This window comes from Triticum dicoccoides, chromosome 2A, assembly GCF_002162155.2.
Source record: "Triticum dicoccoides isolate Atlit2015 ecotype Zavitan chromosome 2A, WEW_v2.0, whole genome shotgun sequence".
NCBI lineage: Eukaryota > Viridiplantae > Streptophyta > Magnoliopsida > Poales > Poaceae > Triticum > Triticum dicoccoides.
In genome coordinates this window covers 698,384,892-698,402,846 of record NC_041382.1, presented here as the reverse complement: position 1 = coordinate 698,402,846, position 17,955 = coordinate 698,384,892, and positions in this window count along the sequence as shown.

The following is a 17,955-nucleotide window of genomic DNA, read 5'->3' as shown; positions in this document are numbered from 1 at the left end:
TAAGTTGGGACACCTCTGCAGGGTATAAACTTTCGAGAGTCGTGCCCGCGGTTATGTGGCAGATGGGAATTTGTTAATATTCGGTTGTAGAGAACTTGACCTTTGACTTAATTAAAATGCATCAACCGCGTGTGTAGCCATGATGGTCTCTTTTCGGCGGAGTCCGTGAAGTGAACACGGTCTTGTGTTATGCTTGAACGTAAGTAGCTTCAGGATCACTTCTTGATCACTTCTAGCTTCTCGACCGTTGCATTGCTTCTCTTCTCGCTCTTATTTGCATATGTTAGCCACCATATATGCTTAGTGCTTGCTGCAGCTCCACCTCACTACCTTCTCCTACCCATAAGCTTAAATAGTCTTGATCTCACGGGTGTGAGATTGCCGAGTCCTCGTGACTCACGGATACTTCCAAACAGTTGCAGGTGCCGATGATGCTAGTGCAGGTGATGCTACCGAACTCAAGTGGGAGTTCGATGAGGATCTGGGTCGTTATTATGTTTCGTTTCCTGATGATCAGTAGTGGAGCCCAGTTGGGACGATCGGGGATCTAGCATTTGGGGTTGTCTTCCTTTATTTTGGTTCCGTAGTCGGACCTTTGATTGTACCTTGGATGATGTATGGATTATTTATGTATTGTGTGAAGTGGTGATTGTAAGCCAACTCTTTATCCCTTTCTTATTCAGTACATGGGATGTGTGAAGATTACCCCTCTTGCGACAAAACAACCATGCGGCTATGCCTCTAAGTCGTTCCCCGACACGTGGGAGATATAGCCGCATTGTGGGTGTTACATAATTTCTCTAGATCATCTCTATCATTACAAGCAAGAATAACTCTAGTTGTTTCTTCACTCATAACATAACCTTCTGGTACCTTAGGCAATTCATATCTAGGCAGGTTAGTTCTAGCAGGTGTTTCAGGAGTTTCAGTTTCAAGCTCATCATCAGATTCAACAACATCATGTTGTATTACTCTAGCAATTTGTTCATCAAGAAATTCACCAAGTGGCACATCATCATTATCAAGCAAGGTACTAGCATAATCATAAGCATTATCCATAGTAGAAGTAGCATCATCAATAACTTGCGACATATCAGAATTAATAGCATGTGGTGGTGTTGCAAGTTTATTCATAACAGAAGGTGAATCTAAAGCAGAATTGGATGGCAGTTCCTTACCTCCCCTCGTCCTTGAGGGAAATATCTTAGTCTTAGGATCCTTCAGATTCTTCATAGTGATAATATAATAATAATCCCAAGTGACTCAACAAATATAGTTGTGCTCCCCGGCAACGGCACCAGAAAAAGGTCTTGATAAACCACAAGTATAGGGGATCGCAATAGTTTTCGAGCATAGAGTATTCAACCCAAATTTATAGATTCGACACAAGGGGAGCCAAAGAATATTTGAAGGTATCAGCAGCTGAGTTGTCAATTCAACCACACCTGGAGATTAATTATCTGCAGTAAAGTGATCAGTAGCAAAGTAGTTTGATAGTTTTGATAGTAGTGACAGCAGCAATAGTAACAGTAACAGTGATAGCAGTAATTTTGTAGCAAGTGTAACAATGATGATAGCAGTAGTAACTTAGCAAAAACAATATGGAAAAGTTCGTAGGCATTGGATCGGTGACTTGTTGGATGATATTCATCATGTGACAGTTATAACCTAGGGCTATTCGGTACTAGCTCCAGTTCATCGATATAATGTAGGCATGTATTCCGTAAATAGTCATACGTGCTTTATTAAAAGAACTTGCATCACATCTTTTGTCCTACCCTCCCGTGGCAGCGAGGTCCATATTGGAAACTAAGGGATATTAAGGTCTCCTTTTAATAGAGAACCGAAACAAAGCATTAACACATAGTGAATACATGAACTCCTCAAACTACGGTAATAACCGGAAGAAGTCCCGGTTATTGTCACTCCGGGGTTACCGGATCATAACACGTAGTAGGTGACTATAACTTGCAAGATCGGATCTAGAACGTGGATATAATGGTGATAACATAAACGATTCAGATCTGAAATCATGGCACCTGGGCCCAAAGTGACAAGCATTAAGCATGGCAAAGTCATAGCAACATCAATCTAAGAACATAGTGGATACTAGGGTTCAAGCCCTAACAAAACTAACTCGATTACATGATGAATCTCATCCAACTCCTCACCGACCAATGCTACCTCCTGAGCACTGTGTTGGTTTCCCTTGAAGAGGAAAGGGTGATGCAGTAAAGCAGCGTAAGTATTTCCCTCAGTTTTTGAGAACCAAGGTATCAATCCAGTAGGAGACCACGTGCGAGTCACCTCGTACCTACACACACAAATAAGAACCTCACAACCAACACGATAAAGGGGTTGTCAATCCCTTCACAACCACTTGCAAGAGTGAGATCTGATAGAAATGATAATAATAAGATAAATATTTTTGGTATTTTTATGATATAGATTGAAAGTAAATATTGCAAAATAAAGTAGATGGGAAACTTGTATGATGGAGAATAGACCCGGGGGCCATAGGTTTCACTAGTGGCTTCTCTCATGATAGCATAAGTATTACAGTGGGTGAACAAATTACTGTCGAGCAATTGATAGAAAAGCGAATAATTATGAGAATATCTAGGCATGATCATGTATATAGGCATCACGTCCGTGACAAGTAGACCGAAACGATTCTGCATCTACTACTATTACTCCACACATCGACCGCTATCCAGCATGCATCTAGAGTATTAAGTTCATAAGAACATAGTAACGCCTTAAGCAAGATGACATGATGTAGAGGGATAAACTCATGCAATATGATGTAAACCCCATCTTTTTATCCTCGATGGCAACAACACAATACATGTCATTTCCCTTTCTGTCACTGGGATCGAGCACCACAAGATTGAACCCAAAGCTAAGCACTTCTCCCATTGCAAGAAAGATCAATCTAGTAGCCCAAACCAAACTGATAATTCAAAGAGACTTGCAAAGATAAACCAATCATACATAAAATAATTCAGAGAAGATTCAAATATTGTTCATAGATAGACTCGATCATAAACCCACAATTCATAGGATCTCGACAAACACACCGCAAAAGAAGATTACATCAAATAGATCTCTAAGAGAATCGATGAGAACTTTGTATTGAGATCCAAAGAGAGAGAAGAAGCCATCTAGCTACTAGCTACGGACCCGAAGATCTGAAGTAAACTACTCACACATCATCGGAGGGACCATGGAGTTGATGTAGAGGCCCTCCGTGATCAATGCCCCGTCCGGCGGAGCTCCGGAAAAGGCCCCAAGATGGGATCTCTTGGGTACAGAAGGTTGCAGCAGTGGAAATAGGGTTTGGTGGTGCTCCTGGATGTTTGCGGGGTATATGGATAGGAGGAAGAAGTAGGTCAGTGGAGCAACGAGGGGCCCACGAGGGTGGAGGGTGCGCCAGGGGGGTGGGCGCCCCCTTCCTCGTGGCCTCCTTGATTGTTTCTTGACGTCCACTCCAAGTCTCCTAGATCACATTTGTTCCAAAAATAACGCTCCCAGAGGTTTCATTCCGTTTGGACTCCGTTTGATATTCCTTTTCAGCGACACACTAAAATAGGCAAAAAAAATAGCAATTTGGGTTGTGCCTCCGGTTAATAGGTTAGTCACAAAAATAATATAAAAGTGTAAAAATAAGCCCATTAACATCCAAAATAGATAATATAATAGCATGGAGCAATCAAAAATTATAGATACGTTGGAGATGTATCAACCAGCGAGCCTATGAAGGAATTACTCACTCCCAATGGGGAGCATAATGGAGTTGGCGATCGAGAAGGGTTGGTGATGATGAAGAATGAAGATCCCCCTCTCTGGAGCCCTAAACGGACTCCAGATCTGCCCTCCCGAGGAAGAACAGGACTTGGCGGCGGCTCGGTCTCGTGGATCGCGATAATTCTTTCTCTCTACATTTTTTCTCCGAAAATAGGAATTTATAGCGTTGGTTTCAGGGTGAGCGGGGCCACTAGGTGGGGACAACCCACCTGGGCGCGCCAGGAGAGGGGGCACGCCCTGGTGGGTTGTGCCCACCTAGGGGCCCCTCTCTAGCAGGTCTTGGCTCCAGAAGTTCTTATATATTATATGAAAAATTCTCGCAAAGTTTCGTTCCATTTCAAGAACTTTTATTTCTGCACAAAAACAACACCATGGTAGTCCTGGTGAAAATAGCATTAGTCCAGGGTTAGTTTCATTCAAATAACGCAAATTAGAATCCAAAACAAGAGGAAAAGCATTAGGAAAAGTAGATATGTTGGAGACGTATCAACCCGTAGCGAAGCTGAAGTCCGTCCGAATCATGTTAGCAATTGTCGCATTCTATGATTATGAGATCTGGCAAATGGACGTAAAATGGCATTCTTAATGGTTTCCTTAAGGAAGAATTGTATATGATGCAGCCGGAAGGTTTTGTCGATCTTATGAGTGCTTACAAGGTATGCAAGCTCCAACGCTCCATCTATGGGCTGGTGCAAGCATCCCAGAGTTGGAACATTCGCTTTGATGAAATGATCAAAGCGTTTGGGTTTATACAGACTTATGGAGAAGCATGTATTTACAAGAAAGTGAGTGGGAGCTCTGTAGCATTTCTCATATTATATATGGATGACATACTGTTGATGGGAAATGATATAGAACTTTTGGAAAGCATAAAGGCCTACTTGCATAAGTGTTTTTCAATGAAGGACCTTGGATAAGCTGCTTACATATTAGGCATCAAGATCTATAGAGATAGATCAAGACGCCTCATTGGTCTTTCACAAAGCACATACCTTGACAAGATATTGAAGAAGTTCAATATGGATCAGTCCAAGAAGGGGTTCTTGCCTGTATCGCAAGGTGTGAGATTGAGCACAGCTCAATGCCCGACCTCGGCAGAAGAAAGAGAAAAGATGAGTGACATCCCCTATGCCTCGGCCATAGGCTCTATTATGTATGCCATGTTGTGTACCAGACCTGATGTGGACCTTGCCATAAGTTTGGTAGGGAGGTACCAAAGTGATCCCAGTATGGAACACTGGACAACTGTCAAGAATATCCTAAAGTACCTAAAAAGGACTAAGGATATGTTTCTCGTTTATGGAGGTGCCGAAGAGATCGTCGTAAAGGGTCATGTCGACGCTAGCTTTGACATGAATCTGGACGACTCCAAGTCACAAACCGGATATGTGTATATTTTGAATGGTAGGGCAGTCAGCTGGTGCAGTTGCAAGCAAAGCGTCGTGGAGGGATCTACATGTGAAGCGGAGTACATAACTACTTCAGAAGCAGCGCAGGAAGGAGTCTGGATGAAGGAGTTTATCACCGACCTAGGAGTGATTCCCAATGCGTCGGGCCCGATGACTCTCTTTTGTGACAACACTAGAGCTATTGCCATTGCCAAGGAGCCCATGTTTCACAAGAAGACCAAGCACATCAAGCACCGCTTCAACTCAATTCGTGAATATATTCAAGATGGAGACATAGATATTTGTAAAGTACATACAAATCTGGATGTCGTAGATCCGTTGACTAAACCTCTTCCACGAGCGAAACATGACCATCACGAAAACTCTATGGGTGTTCGATTCATCACAATGTAACTAGATTATTGACTCTAGTGCAAGTGGGAGACTGTTGGAAATATGCCCTAGAGGCAATAATAAAATGCTTATTATTATATTTCCTAGTTCATGATAATTGTCTATTGTTCATGCTATAATTGTATTAACCGGAAGTCGTAATACATGTGTGAATACATAGATCACAACATGTCCCTAGTGAGCCTCTAGTTGACTAGCTCATTGATCAATAAATGGTTGTGGGTTCCTGACCATGGACATTGGATGTCGTTGATAACTGGATCACATCATTACGAGAATGATGTGATGGACAAGACCCAATCCTAAGCATAGCATAAGATCGTGTAGTCCGTTTGCTAGAGCTTTTATAATGTCAACTAGCATTTCCTTAGACCATGAGATTATGCAACTCCCAGATGTCGTTGGAATGCTTTGGGTGTATCAAACGTCACAACATAACTGGGTGACCATAAAGGTGCACTAAAGGTATCTCTGAAAATGTCTGTTGGGTTGGCACAAATTGAGACTGGGATTTGTCACTCCGTGTGACGGAGAGGTATCTTTGGGCCCACTCGGTAATGCATCCTCATAATGAGCTCAATGTGACTAAGGATTTAGCCATGGGATCATGTGTTACGGAACGAGTAAAGAGACTTGCCGGTAAAGAGATTGAACAAGGTATGGGATATGGACGATCGAATCTCGGGCAAGTAACATACCGATGGACAAAGGGAATTGTATACGGGGTTGATTAAATCACCGACATCGTGGTTCATCCGATGAGATCATCGTGGATCATGTGGGAGCCAATATGGGTATCCAGATCCCGCTATTGTTTATTGGCCGGAGAGGTGTCTCGGTCATGACTGCATGGTTCCCGAACCCGTAGGGTCTACACACTTACGGTTCGGTGACGCTAGGGTTGTAATGGGAATCGTATGTGGTTACCGAAAGTTGTTCAGAGTCCCGGATAAGATCACGGACATCACGAGGAGTTCCAGAATGGTCCGGATGTGAAGATCTATATATGGGAAGTCCAGTTTCAATCGCCAGAAAGTTTCGGGGGTTATCGGTATTGTACCGGGACCATTGAAAGGTGTCCGGGGGTCCACCGGGTAGGGCCACCTGCCCCGGAGGGCTTAGTGGGCTGAATATGGGTGGGGACCAGCCCCTTAGCGGGTTGGTGCCCCCCTAAAGGGCCGAAGGCGCCTAGGGTTGGAATCCCTAGGGGGTGGGGGAGCCTCCCATCTGCTTGGGGGGGGGGGCAAGTCTCCCACCTTGCCCCCCCCCCCCTATATGCATCTAAGGGGGGCGACCCCCTCTCCCCTTCCCCCTATATATAGTGAGGGTGTGGGAGGGCAGCCGCACCCTTCCCCTGGCACAGCCCTCTCCCCTCCAACTCCTTCTCCTCCTCCATAGTGCTTAGCGAAGCTCTGCTGGAGAACCACGAGCTCCACTACCACGCCGTCGTGCTGCCGAAGTTCTCCCTCAACTTATCCTCCCCCTTTGCTGGATCAAGAAGGCGGAGACGTCCCCAGGCTGTACGTGTGTAGAACGCGGAGGCGCCGTTCGTTCGGTGCTTGGATCAGATCTTCCGCGATTTGAATCCCCGTGAGTACGACTCCATCAACCGCGTTCTTGTAACGCTTCCGCTTAGCAATCTTCAAGGGTATGAAGAAGCACTCCCTCTCTCTCTCGTTGCTAGCATCTCCTAGATTGATCTTGGTGACACATAGGAATTTTTTTGAATTATTACTACATTCCCCAGCACAGAGCCCCCGACGTCCTCGTGATGCGGGTTAATCCCAGGGGCAGCATGCCGTTGATGGGATGACACACGACATCAGCAAGTGTGGCCCACCCGAAGCCCATCTAGGCCCAGATCGGGTGCTCAAGCTTCCGCCGCTGGACCCGTCGTCGAACACCGCCGCCCCGCACCACTGATGTAGATTTGGCCATCTTCGGCCAATTAGTCGCTAGGCAGCGATGTCGAGGCGGACATCTTCAGTTCCCGGGGCTCCGGAGGCGGAGCTGGAGGGCGCTGAGGTGGAACTGGAGACGGTGAAGCTTCAGTTCTCGAGGCTGATGGCCGGAGACGGGGACCGGACGTCGATGATCATTTAGATTATGTATTAATTATACTCTGGAGCCCGCCTAGGACCGATTTGATGTATTTATAATGAAATTCATCGTGTTTATGTGAAATCCGGTATGTTTATATGAAATCAGGTCATGTTTATATGAAATCCGGAGTTGTTTGTACGAATTTTGGGGTCTAGGTCATTGCGAAAATGTATGTGGCTAGCGTTGGGTGGCTGCCTCCCGCATCCATGTCCGTGGACTGGTCCCCCTCTATCTAGAGATAGATGTGAAAGGTTTCTTACGGGTTATCGTTGGAGATGCCCTTAAATGGCTTGTTTGAAGCATTATTTTATTTTTGACGAAATGCAGGCAGGTTGCTTCTTTCATTCATTAAGAAGGGGAGTACCTCAAGATAAGGCAAAAAGTGCTAGTTACAGAGTTACTGTGCAAGTTGTAAGGAAGGAAAAGAAAAAAAGGAAATTACATTGCCAGAGACAGATCTCTCTTAACCATGATTTCCTAGCCACTGTGCACCCTTGAGGCCAGTTGTCCACCAAGTGCACAGCTCAAGTACAATTCGATCACAAATATTCAGAAATGAAGAAAATTTGTGATTGAAGATGCGGTCATTCCGTTCCTTCCAAATGCCCCACCAAATAGCCATCACCAGCGAGGAGAAGGCCTGCTTCCTCCAGTTAGGAATTTTTTCTAGAGACAACATCCACCAGTCAAGAAAAGAAGGGTGATGACCCACAAGTATAGGGGATCTATCGTAGTCCTTTCGATAAGTAAGAGTGTCGAACCCAACGAGGAGCAGAAGGAAATGATAAGCGGTTTTCAGCAAGGTATTCTCTGCAAGCACTGAAATTATAGGTAATAGATAGTTTTGTGATAAGATAATTTGTAACGAGCAACAAGTAACAAAAGTAACAAAAGTGCAGCAAGGTGGCCCAATCCTTTTTGTAGAAAAGGGAAAGCCTGGACAAACTCTTCTATAGAAGAAAGCGCTCCCGAGGACACATGGGAATTATCGTCAAGCTAGTTTTCATCACGTTCATATGATTCACGTTCGGTACTTTGATAACTTGATATGTGGGTGGACCGGTGCTTGGGTGTTGTCCTTACTTGGACAAGCATCCCACTTATGATTAACTCCTATTGCAAGCATCCGCAACTACAAAAGAAGTATTAAGGTAAACCTAACCATAGCATGAAACATATGGATCCAAATCAGCCCCTTACGAAGCAACGCATAAACTAGGGTTTAAGCTTCTGTCACTCTAGCAACCCATCATCTACTTATTACTTCCCAATGCCTTCCTCTAGGCACAAATAATGGTGAAGTGTCATGTAGTCGACGTTCACATAACACCACTAGAGGAGAGACAACATACATCTCATCAAAATATCGAACGAATACCAAATTCACATGACTACTAATAGCAAGACTTCTCCCATGTCCTCAGGAACAAACATAACTACTCACAAAGCATATTCATGTTCATAATCAGAGGGGTATTAATAAGCATATAGGATCTGAACATATGATCTCCCACCAAATAAACCGACTAGCATCAACTACAAGGAGTAATCAACACTAGTAGCAACCTACATGTACCAATCCCAGACTTAGACACAAGAATTGGATAAAAGAGATGAACTAGGGTTTGAGAGGAGATGGTGCTGGTGAAGATGTTGATGGAGATTGGCCCCCTCCCGATGATAGGAGCGTTGGTGATGACGATGGCGATGATTTCCCCCTCCCGGAGGGAAGTGTCCCTAGTAGAACAGCTCCACCAGAGCCCTAGATTGGTTCCGCCAAGGTTCCGCCTCGTGGCGGCGGAGTCTCGTCCCGAAAGCTTGCTTATGATTTTTTTCTCAACGAAAGACTCCATATAGCAGAAGATGGGCATCAGAGGGCCACCAGGGAGCCCACGAGGCAGGGGGCGCGCCCAGGGGGGTAGGGCGCGCCCCCCACCCTCGTGGCCAGGGTGTGGGCCCCCTCTGGAACTTCTTGCACTCAGTATTTTTTTATATATTCTGAAAATAGCTTCCTTGAACTTTTAGGACTTTTGGAGCTGTGCAGAATAGGTCTCTAATATTTGCTCCTTTTCCAACCCAGAATCCCAGCTGCCGGCATTCTCCCTCTTTATGTAAACCTTGTAAAATAAGAGAGAATAGGCATAAGTATTGTGACATAATGTGTAATAACAGCCCATAATGCAATAAATATCGATATAAAAGCACGATGCAAAATGGATGTATCAACTCCCCCAAGCTTAGACCTCGCGTGTCCTCAAGCGAAAGTCGAAATCGAAAAATATGTCCACATGTTTAGAGATAGAGGTGTCGATAAAAATAAAATATAGACATGAGGGCATCATGATCATTCTTAGAACATCATGTTATATAATTATTGTCATATGATCTCTTATGCTAGAGTAACAATTCAATCACAATTTCAAGTATGAATCATAAACTCCATTGAAAACTAACAAACTATAATCTCAGTCATTGAAGCAATTGCAATTTATCATAACATAGGAAAGAGTCAATATAAGAGCTTTTCAGCATGTCCACATACTCAACTATCATATAGTCTTTCACAATTGTTAACACTCACACAATACTTATGGGTATGGAGTTTTAATCGGACACAGAGAAAGATAGGGGCTTATAGTTTTGCCTCCCAACGTTTTACCTCGAGGGTAATGTCAACAATAATAGTTCATGAAAACTCACATCCAATTAGCCATATATACCAGGATCTTTCCAACATATTGTGCTTGCCAAAAGATAAAATTTAAAAAGGAAAGGTGAAGATCACCATGACTCTTATGTAAGGTGGGAGATAAAAGTAAAAGATAGGCCCTTCACATAGGGAAGCATAGGTTGTCATGCGCTTTTATGGTTGGATGCACAAAATCTTAATGCGAAAGAATGTCACTTTATATTGCCACTTGTGATATGGACCTTTATTATTCAGTCTGTCGCTTTTATTTCTTCCACATCACAAGATTGTATAAAGCTTATTTTCTCCCACACTAATAAGTCATACATATTTAGAGAGCAATTTTTATTGCTTGCACCGATGACAACTTACTTGAAGGATCTTACTCAATCCATGGGTAGATATGGTGGACTCTCATGGCAAAACTGGGTTTAGGGATATTTGGAAGCACAAGTAGTATCTCTACTTGGTGCAAAGAATTTGGCTAACATGAGGGGAAGGGCAAGCTCAATCATGTTGGATGATCCATGACAATATAATTTATCTCAGATGTAAGAAAACATAACCCATTACGTTGTCTTCCTTGTCCAACGTTAACTCTTTAGCATGCCATATTTTAATGAGTGCTCACAATCATAAAAGATGTCCAAGATAGTGTATTTATATGTGAAGACCTCTCTTTCTTTATTACTTCCTATTAGTTGCAGCGATGACCAAAACTATGTTTGTCAACTCTCAACAACTTTTATTCATCATACTCTTTATATGTGAGCTCATTACTCTCCATATGATCCATATGATCTCTTTTATTTCTTTTTATTCTTCTCTTTTATTTTATTCCCTCAAGATCATAGCAAAATATCAAGCCCTTGACTCAACACTAATCTTTATTATATAGCTCACGGACTCGATTACATAGAGGGATCATAAAGCAAAACTCACAACTAGATCATACTAAAACTTTATTCTACTAGATCAAGATATTATCAAAAGAATCGAACTAAGAAAAACAGTAAAGATAAAAGTGATGGTGATATGATACCGAGGCACTCCCCCAAGCTTGTCAGTTGCCAAGGGAAGTGCCCATACCCATACGATTATGTGTGCTTTGTTGGTGAAGAAGATGGTGGTGATGATGAAGTAGGCTTGTCGTCCATCTTCCAAGGCATAGGCTCACCATCATAGAAGGATGAACCAGTCTCCGGGATCCTCAAATATGTAACCAAACTCATCCTCTTGAACCTATATTCATACTCACAGTTTTGGTTTTGCAGGTCATAGATTTGGGCTTGGAGGTGCTCGATCTTCTCGTGAAGCTTGAAGATGGTCTCCCCAATGTTCTTGGCATCCAGCTTGTGGTTGTTGGTGAACTCCGCAATCATCATGTGATTGGAGTCAAGTCCACGCTCGACCATCTCCTGGCACTTGAAAACTTGTTGCTCCATTGCCTCGAGCCTTGTCTCCATGCTTCCGGTCCTCCTTGGTCCCTCAACATCATGGATGTGCAGCACCCTCTCATGCATCTCAATGGTTTGAGGGTGTTGCAGCACTTCCGTGAGGTAGGGGTTGATGACTTTCTCGAAAAACTTGTCCTTGGGGGCACTTGGAGACGTCATGATGATCCAGATCTGTTAGAAAAACAGCTCGAAACAAGAACAGAGGACAATTGCGTGATACAAGAGTCAAAACCTTCAGGAGATTATATAATGAATTTTTACCGACCAAAATACGTAACGTGCAAGAAAACGGAGTCCGGAGAGCGCATGATGTCTACTACACAACCTTCTTCTTGTAGACGTTGTTGGGACTCCAAGTGCAGAGGTTTGTAGGACAGTAGCAAATTTCCCTCAAGTGAATGACCTAAGGTTTATCAATCCGTAGGAGGCATAGGATGAAGATGGTCTCTCTCAAGCAACCCTGCAACCAAATAACAAAGAGTCTCTTGTGTCCCCAACACACCCAATACAATGGTCAATTGTATAGGTGCACTAGTTCGGCGAAGAGATGGTGATACAAGTGGTATATGGATAGTAGATAAAGGTTTTTATAATCTGAAATAATAAAAACAGCAAGGTAGCAAGTGATAAAAGTGAGCGTAAATGGTATTTCAATGCTAGGAAACAAGGCCTAGGGTTCATACTTTCGCTAGTGTAAGTTACCTCAACAATAATATCATAATTGGATCACATAACTATCCCTCAACATGCAACAAAGAGTCACTCTAAAGTCACTAATAGTAGAGAACGAACGAAGAGATTATGGTAGGGTACGAAACCACCTCAAAGTTATTCTTTCCAATCAATCCGTTGGGCTATTCCTATAAGTGTCACAAACAACCCTAGAGTTCGTACTAGAATAACACCTTAAGACACAAATCAACCAAAACCCTAATGTCACCTAGATAATCCAATGTCACCTCAAGTATCCGTGGGTATGATTATACGATATGCATCAGACAATCTCAGATGCATCTATTCAACCAACACAAAGGACCTCAAAGAGTGCCCCAAAGTTTCTACCGGAGAATCACGACGAAAACGTGTGCCAACCCCTATGCATAGGTTCATGGGTGGAACCCACAAGTTGGTCACCAAAACATACATCAAGTGGCACGTGGTATCCCATTGTCACCACAGATATCCACGGCAAGACATACATCAAGTGTTCTCAAGTCTTTAAAGACTCAATCCGATAAGATTACTTCAAGGGGAAAACTCAATTCATTACAAGAGAGAAGAGGGGGAGGAGCAACATAAGATCCAACTATAATGCAAAGCTCGCAATACATCAAGATTGTGCCAAATCAAGAACACGAGAGAGAGAGAGAGAGAGAGAGAGAGAGAGAGATCAAACACATAGCTACTGGTACATACCCTCAGCCCCGAGGGAGAACTACTCCCTCCTCGTCATGGAGAGCACCGGGATGATGAAGATGGCCACCGGAGAAGGATTGCCCACTCCGGAAGGGTGCCGGAACGGGTCTAGATTGGCTTTCGGTGGCTACGGAGGCTTCTGGCGGCGGAACTCCCGATCTATTGTCCGTTCTGGAAGTTTTAGGGTATATGGAGTTATATAGGCAGAAGAAGTACGTCAGGGGAGCCACGGGGGCCCCACGAGGCAGGGGGTGCCCTAGGGGGGGCGCGCCCCCCTCCCTCGTGGGCAGCTCCCGTATCTTCTGACGTGGGGTCCAAGTCCATCAGGTGTGTTTCCTTCCAAAATTAACTTCTCCAGTTGATTTCGTTCTGTTTCGACTCCGTCTGATATTCCTTTTCTTCAAAACACTGAAATAGGCATAAAACAGCAGATCTGGGCTAGGCCTCCGGTTAATAGGTTAGTCCCAATAATAATATAAAAGTGGATAATAAAGCCCAATATTACCTAAAACAGTAGATAATATAGCATGGAGCAATCAAAAATTATAGATACATTGGAGACGTATCAAGCATCCCCAAGCTTAATTCTTGCTCGTCCTCGAGTAGGTAAATGATAAAAAGATAATTTTTGATGTGGAATGCTAGTTGGAATAATTTCAATGTAATTCTTCTCAATTGTGGCTTGAATATTCAGATCCATAAGATTCAAGACAAAAGTTTAATATTGACATAAAAACAATAATACTTCAAGCATACTAACTAAGCAATCATGTCTTCTCAAAATAACATGGCTAAAGAAAGCTATCCCTACAAAATCATATAGTCTGGCTATGCTCCATCTTCACCACACAAAATATTCAAATCATGCACAACCCCGATGACAAGCCAAGCAATTGTTTCATACTTTTGATGTTCTCCAACTTTTTCAATCTTCACGCAATACATGAGCGTGAGCCATGGACATAGCACTATAGGTGGAATAGAATGGTGGTTGTGGAGAAGACAAAAAGGAGAAGATAGTCTCACATCAACTAGGCGTATCAATGGCTATGGAAATGCCCATCAATAGATATCAACGTGAGTGAGTAGGGATTGCCATGCAACGGATGCACTAGAGCTATAAGTATATGAAAGCTCAAAAAGAAACTAAGTGGGTGTGCATCCAACTTGCTTGCTCATGAAGACCTAGGGCATTTTGAGGAAGCCCATCATTGGAATATACAAGCCAAGTTCTATAATGAAAGATTCCCACTAGTATATGAAAGTGATAACTCAAGAGACTCTCTATATGAATAACATGGTGCTACTTTGAAGCACAAGTGTGGTAAAAGGATAGTAGCATTGTCCCTTTTATTTATATATTTTTTTATTTGGCCTTTCTTCTTTTTTTGGCCTTTTTTGGACAATGCTCTATTAATGATGATCATCACACTTCTATTTATTTACAACTCAAGAATTGCAACTCAATACTTAGAACAAGATATGACTCTATATGAATGCCTCCGGCGGTGTACCGGGATGTGCAATGACTCATGAGTGACATGTATGAAAGAATTATGAACGGTGGCTTTGCCACAAATACAATGTCAACTATATGATCATGCAAAGCAATATGACAATGATGAAGCGTGTCATAATAAACGGAACGGTGGAAAGTTGCATGGTAATATATCTCAGAATGGCTATGGAAATGCCATAATAGGTAGGTATGGTGGCTGTTTTGAGGAAGGTATATGGTGGGTGTATGATACCGGCAAAAGCTGCGTGGTATTAGAGAGGCTAGCAAAGGTGGAAGGGTGAGAGTGCGTATAATCCATGGACTCAACATTAATCATAAAGAACTCACATACTTATTGCAAAATCTATTAGTTATCGAAACAAAGTACTACGCGCATGCTCCTGGGAGATAGATTGGTAGGAAAAGACCATCGCTCGTCCCCGACCGCCACTCATAAGGAAGGCAATCAATAAATAAATCATGCTCCGACTTCATCACATAACGGTTCACCATACGTGCATGCTACGGGAATCACAAACTTCAACACAAGTATCTCTCAAATTCATAACTACTCAACTAGCATGACTCTAATATCACCATCCTCATATCTCAAAACAATCATCAAGTATCAAACTTCTCTTAATATTCAACACACTAATAAGAGAATTTTATTATTCTTGAATACCTAGCATATTAGGATTTTAAGCAAATTACCATGCTATTTAAGACTCTCAAAATAATCTAAGTGAAGCATGAGAGTTCATCTATTTCTTCAAAATAAAACTACGACCATGCTCTAAAAGATATAAGTGAAGCACTAGAGCAAACAACAAACTACTCCGAAAGATATAAGTGAAGATCAATGAGTAGTCGAATAATTATGCAACTATGTGAAGACTCTATAACATTTATTAATTTCAGATCTTGGTATTCTATTCAAACACCAAGCAAAACAAAATAAGATGACATTCTAAGAATGGCAAACATCATGTGAAGAAGCAAAAACTTAGGATCAACCGATACTAACCGATAGTTGTTGAAGAAGAAAGGTGGGATGCCAACCGGGGCATCCCCAAGCTTAGATGCTTGAGACTTCTTGAAATATTATCTTAGGGTGCCTTGGGTATCCCCAAGCTTGAGCTTTTGTGTCTCCTTAATTCCTCTCATATCACGGTCTCCCTAAATCTCAAAAGCTTCATCCACACAAAACTCAACAAGGACTCGTGAGATAAGTTAGTATAAACCATTGCCAAAACCTTATCATACTCTACTGTAGCAAATCACTAAAATTATTATTCAACACTGCATACTAAATGCCTCTGCATATTTAATAGTCCTATCCTCAAATAGAATCATTAAAGAAGCAAACATATGCAAACAATGCAAACATAACAGCAATCTGCCTAAACAGGACAGTCTGTAAAGAATGCTGCAACATCCATACTTCCCTAGCTCCAAAAATTATGAAAGAAAATTCCCACTTTAGTAAATTTATAAGAGCTTAATATTAAAAATGTTTAAACATTTTATCCCATTCTGACTTTTCTAGGGAATTATTGCAACAGCGGTAAACTTTCTGTTTTCAAACAGCAACATGTATACTTGTAACATAGGCATAGTAAAGGCTATCAATGCCACTTTTATTGAAATAAAAGATGCAAAACATTGTTCTAAATAACAGAAAGCAAATCCTAACAAAATAAATTGACTCTCCAAGCAAAACACATATCATTTGGCGAATAAAAATATAGCTCCAAGTAAAGTTACCGATGAACGAAGACGAAAGAGGGGATGCCTTCCGGGGCATCCCCAAGCTTAGGCTCTTGGCTATCCTTGAATATTACCTTGGGGTGACTTGGGCATCCCCAATATTAGGCTCTTGCCACTCCTTATTCCATAGTCCATCGAATCCTTACCCAAAACTTGTAAACTTCACAACACAAAACTTAACAGAAAACTCGTAAGCTCCGTTAGTATAAGAAAGCAAAACACCACTTCAAGGTACTGTAATGAACTCATTCTTTATTTATATTGGTATTAAACCTACTTTATTCCAACTTCTCTATGGTTTATAAACTATTTTACTAGCCATAGATTCATCAAAATAAGTAAACAACACATGAAAAATAGAATCTGTCAAAGACAGAATAGTCTGTAGTAATCTGGATCAAACGTATACTTATGGAACTCATAAAATTCTCAAATAAATTTCTGGACCTAAGGAATTTATCTATTAATCATCTGCAAAAAGAATTAACTAAATTTCACTCTCCAAAAAAATGGCAGTAGTTCTCGTGAGCATTAAAGTTTCTGTTTTTGACAGCATGATCAACAAGACTTTCCCCAAGTCTTCCCAAAGGTTCTACTTGGCAAAAACACTAATTAAAAGCATAAAACCACATCTAAACAGAGGCTATATGAATTATTTATTACTAAACCGGAACAAAAAGCAAGGAATAAAAATAAAATTGGGTTGCCTCCCAACAAGCGCTATCGTTTAACGCCCCTAGCTAGGCATGATGATTTCAATGATGCTCACATAAAGGATAAGAATTGAAACGTAAAGAGAGCATCATAAGGAATATGACTAGCACATTTAAGTCTAAAATACTTCCTATGCATAGGGATTTTGTGAGCAAACAACTTATGGGAACAATAATCAACTTGCATAGGAAAGCAAAACAAGCATAACTTCAAAACTTTAAGCACATAGAGAGGAAACTTGATATTATTGCAATTCCTACAAGCATATATTCCTCCCTCATAATAATTTTCAGTAGCATCATGAATGAATTCAACAATATAACCAGCACCTAAAGCATTCTTTCATGATCTACAAGCATAGAAAATTTACTACTCTCCACATAAGCAAAATTCTTCTCATGAATAATAGTGGGAGCAAACTCAACAAAATAACTATCATGTGAATGAAAATTAAGATCAAGATGACAAGTTTCATGGTTATCATTATTCTTTAAAGCGTACGTGTCATCACAATAATCATCATAGATAGGAGGCATGCTTTCATCATAGTAAATTTGCTCATCGAAGCTTGGGGGACAAAAAATATCGTCTTCATCAAACATAGTTTCCCCAAGCTTGTGGCTTTGCATATCATTAGCATCATGGATATTCAAGGAATTCAAACTAACAACATTGCAATCATGCTCATCATTCGAATAT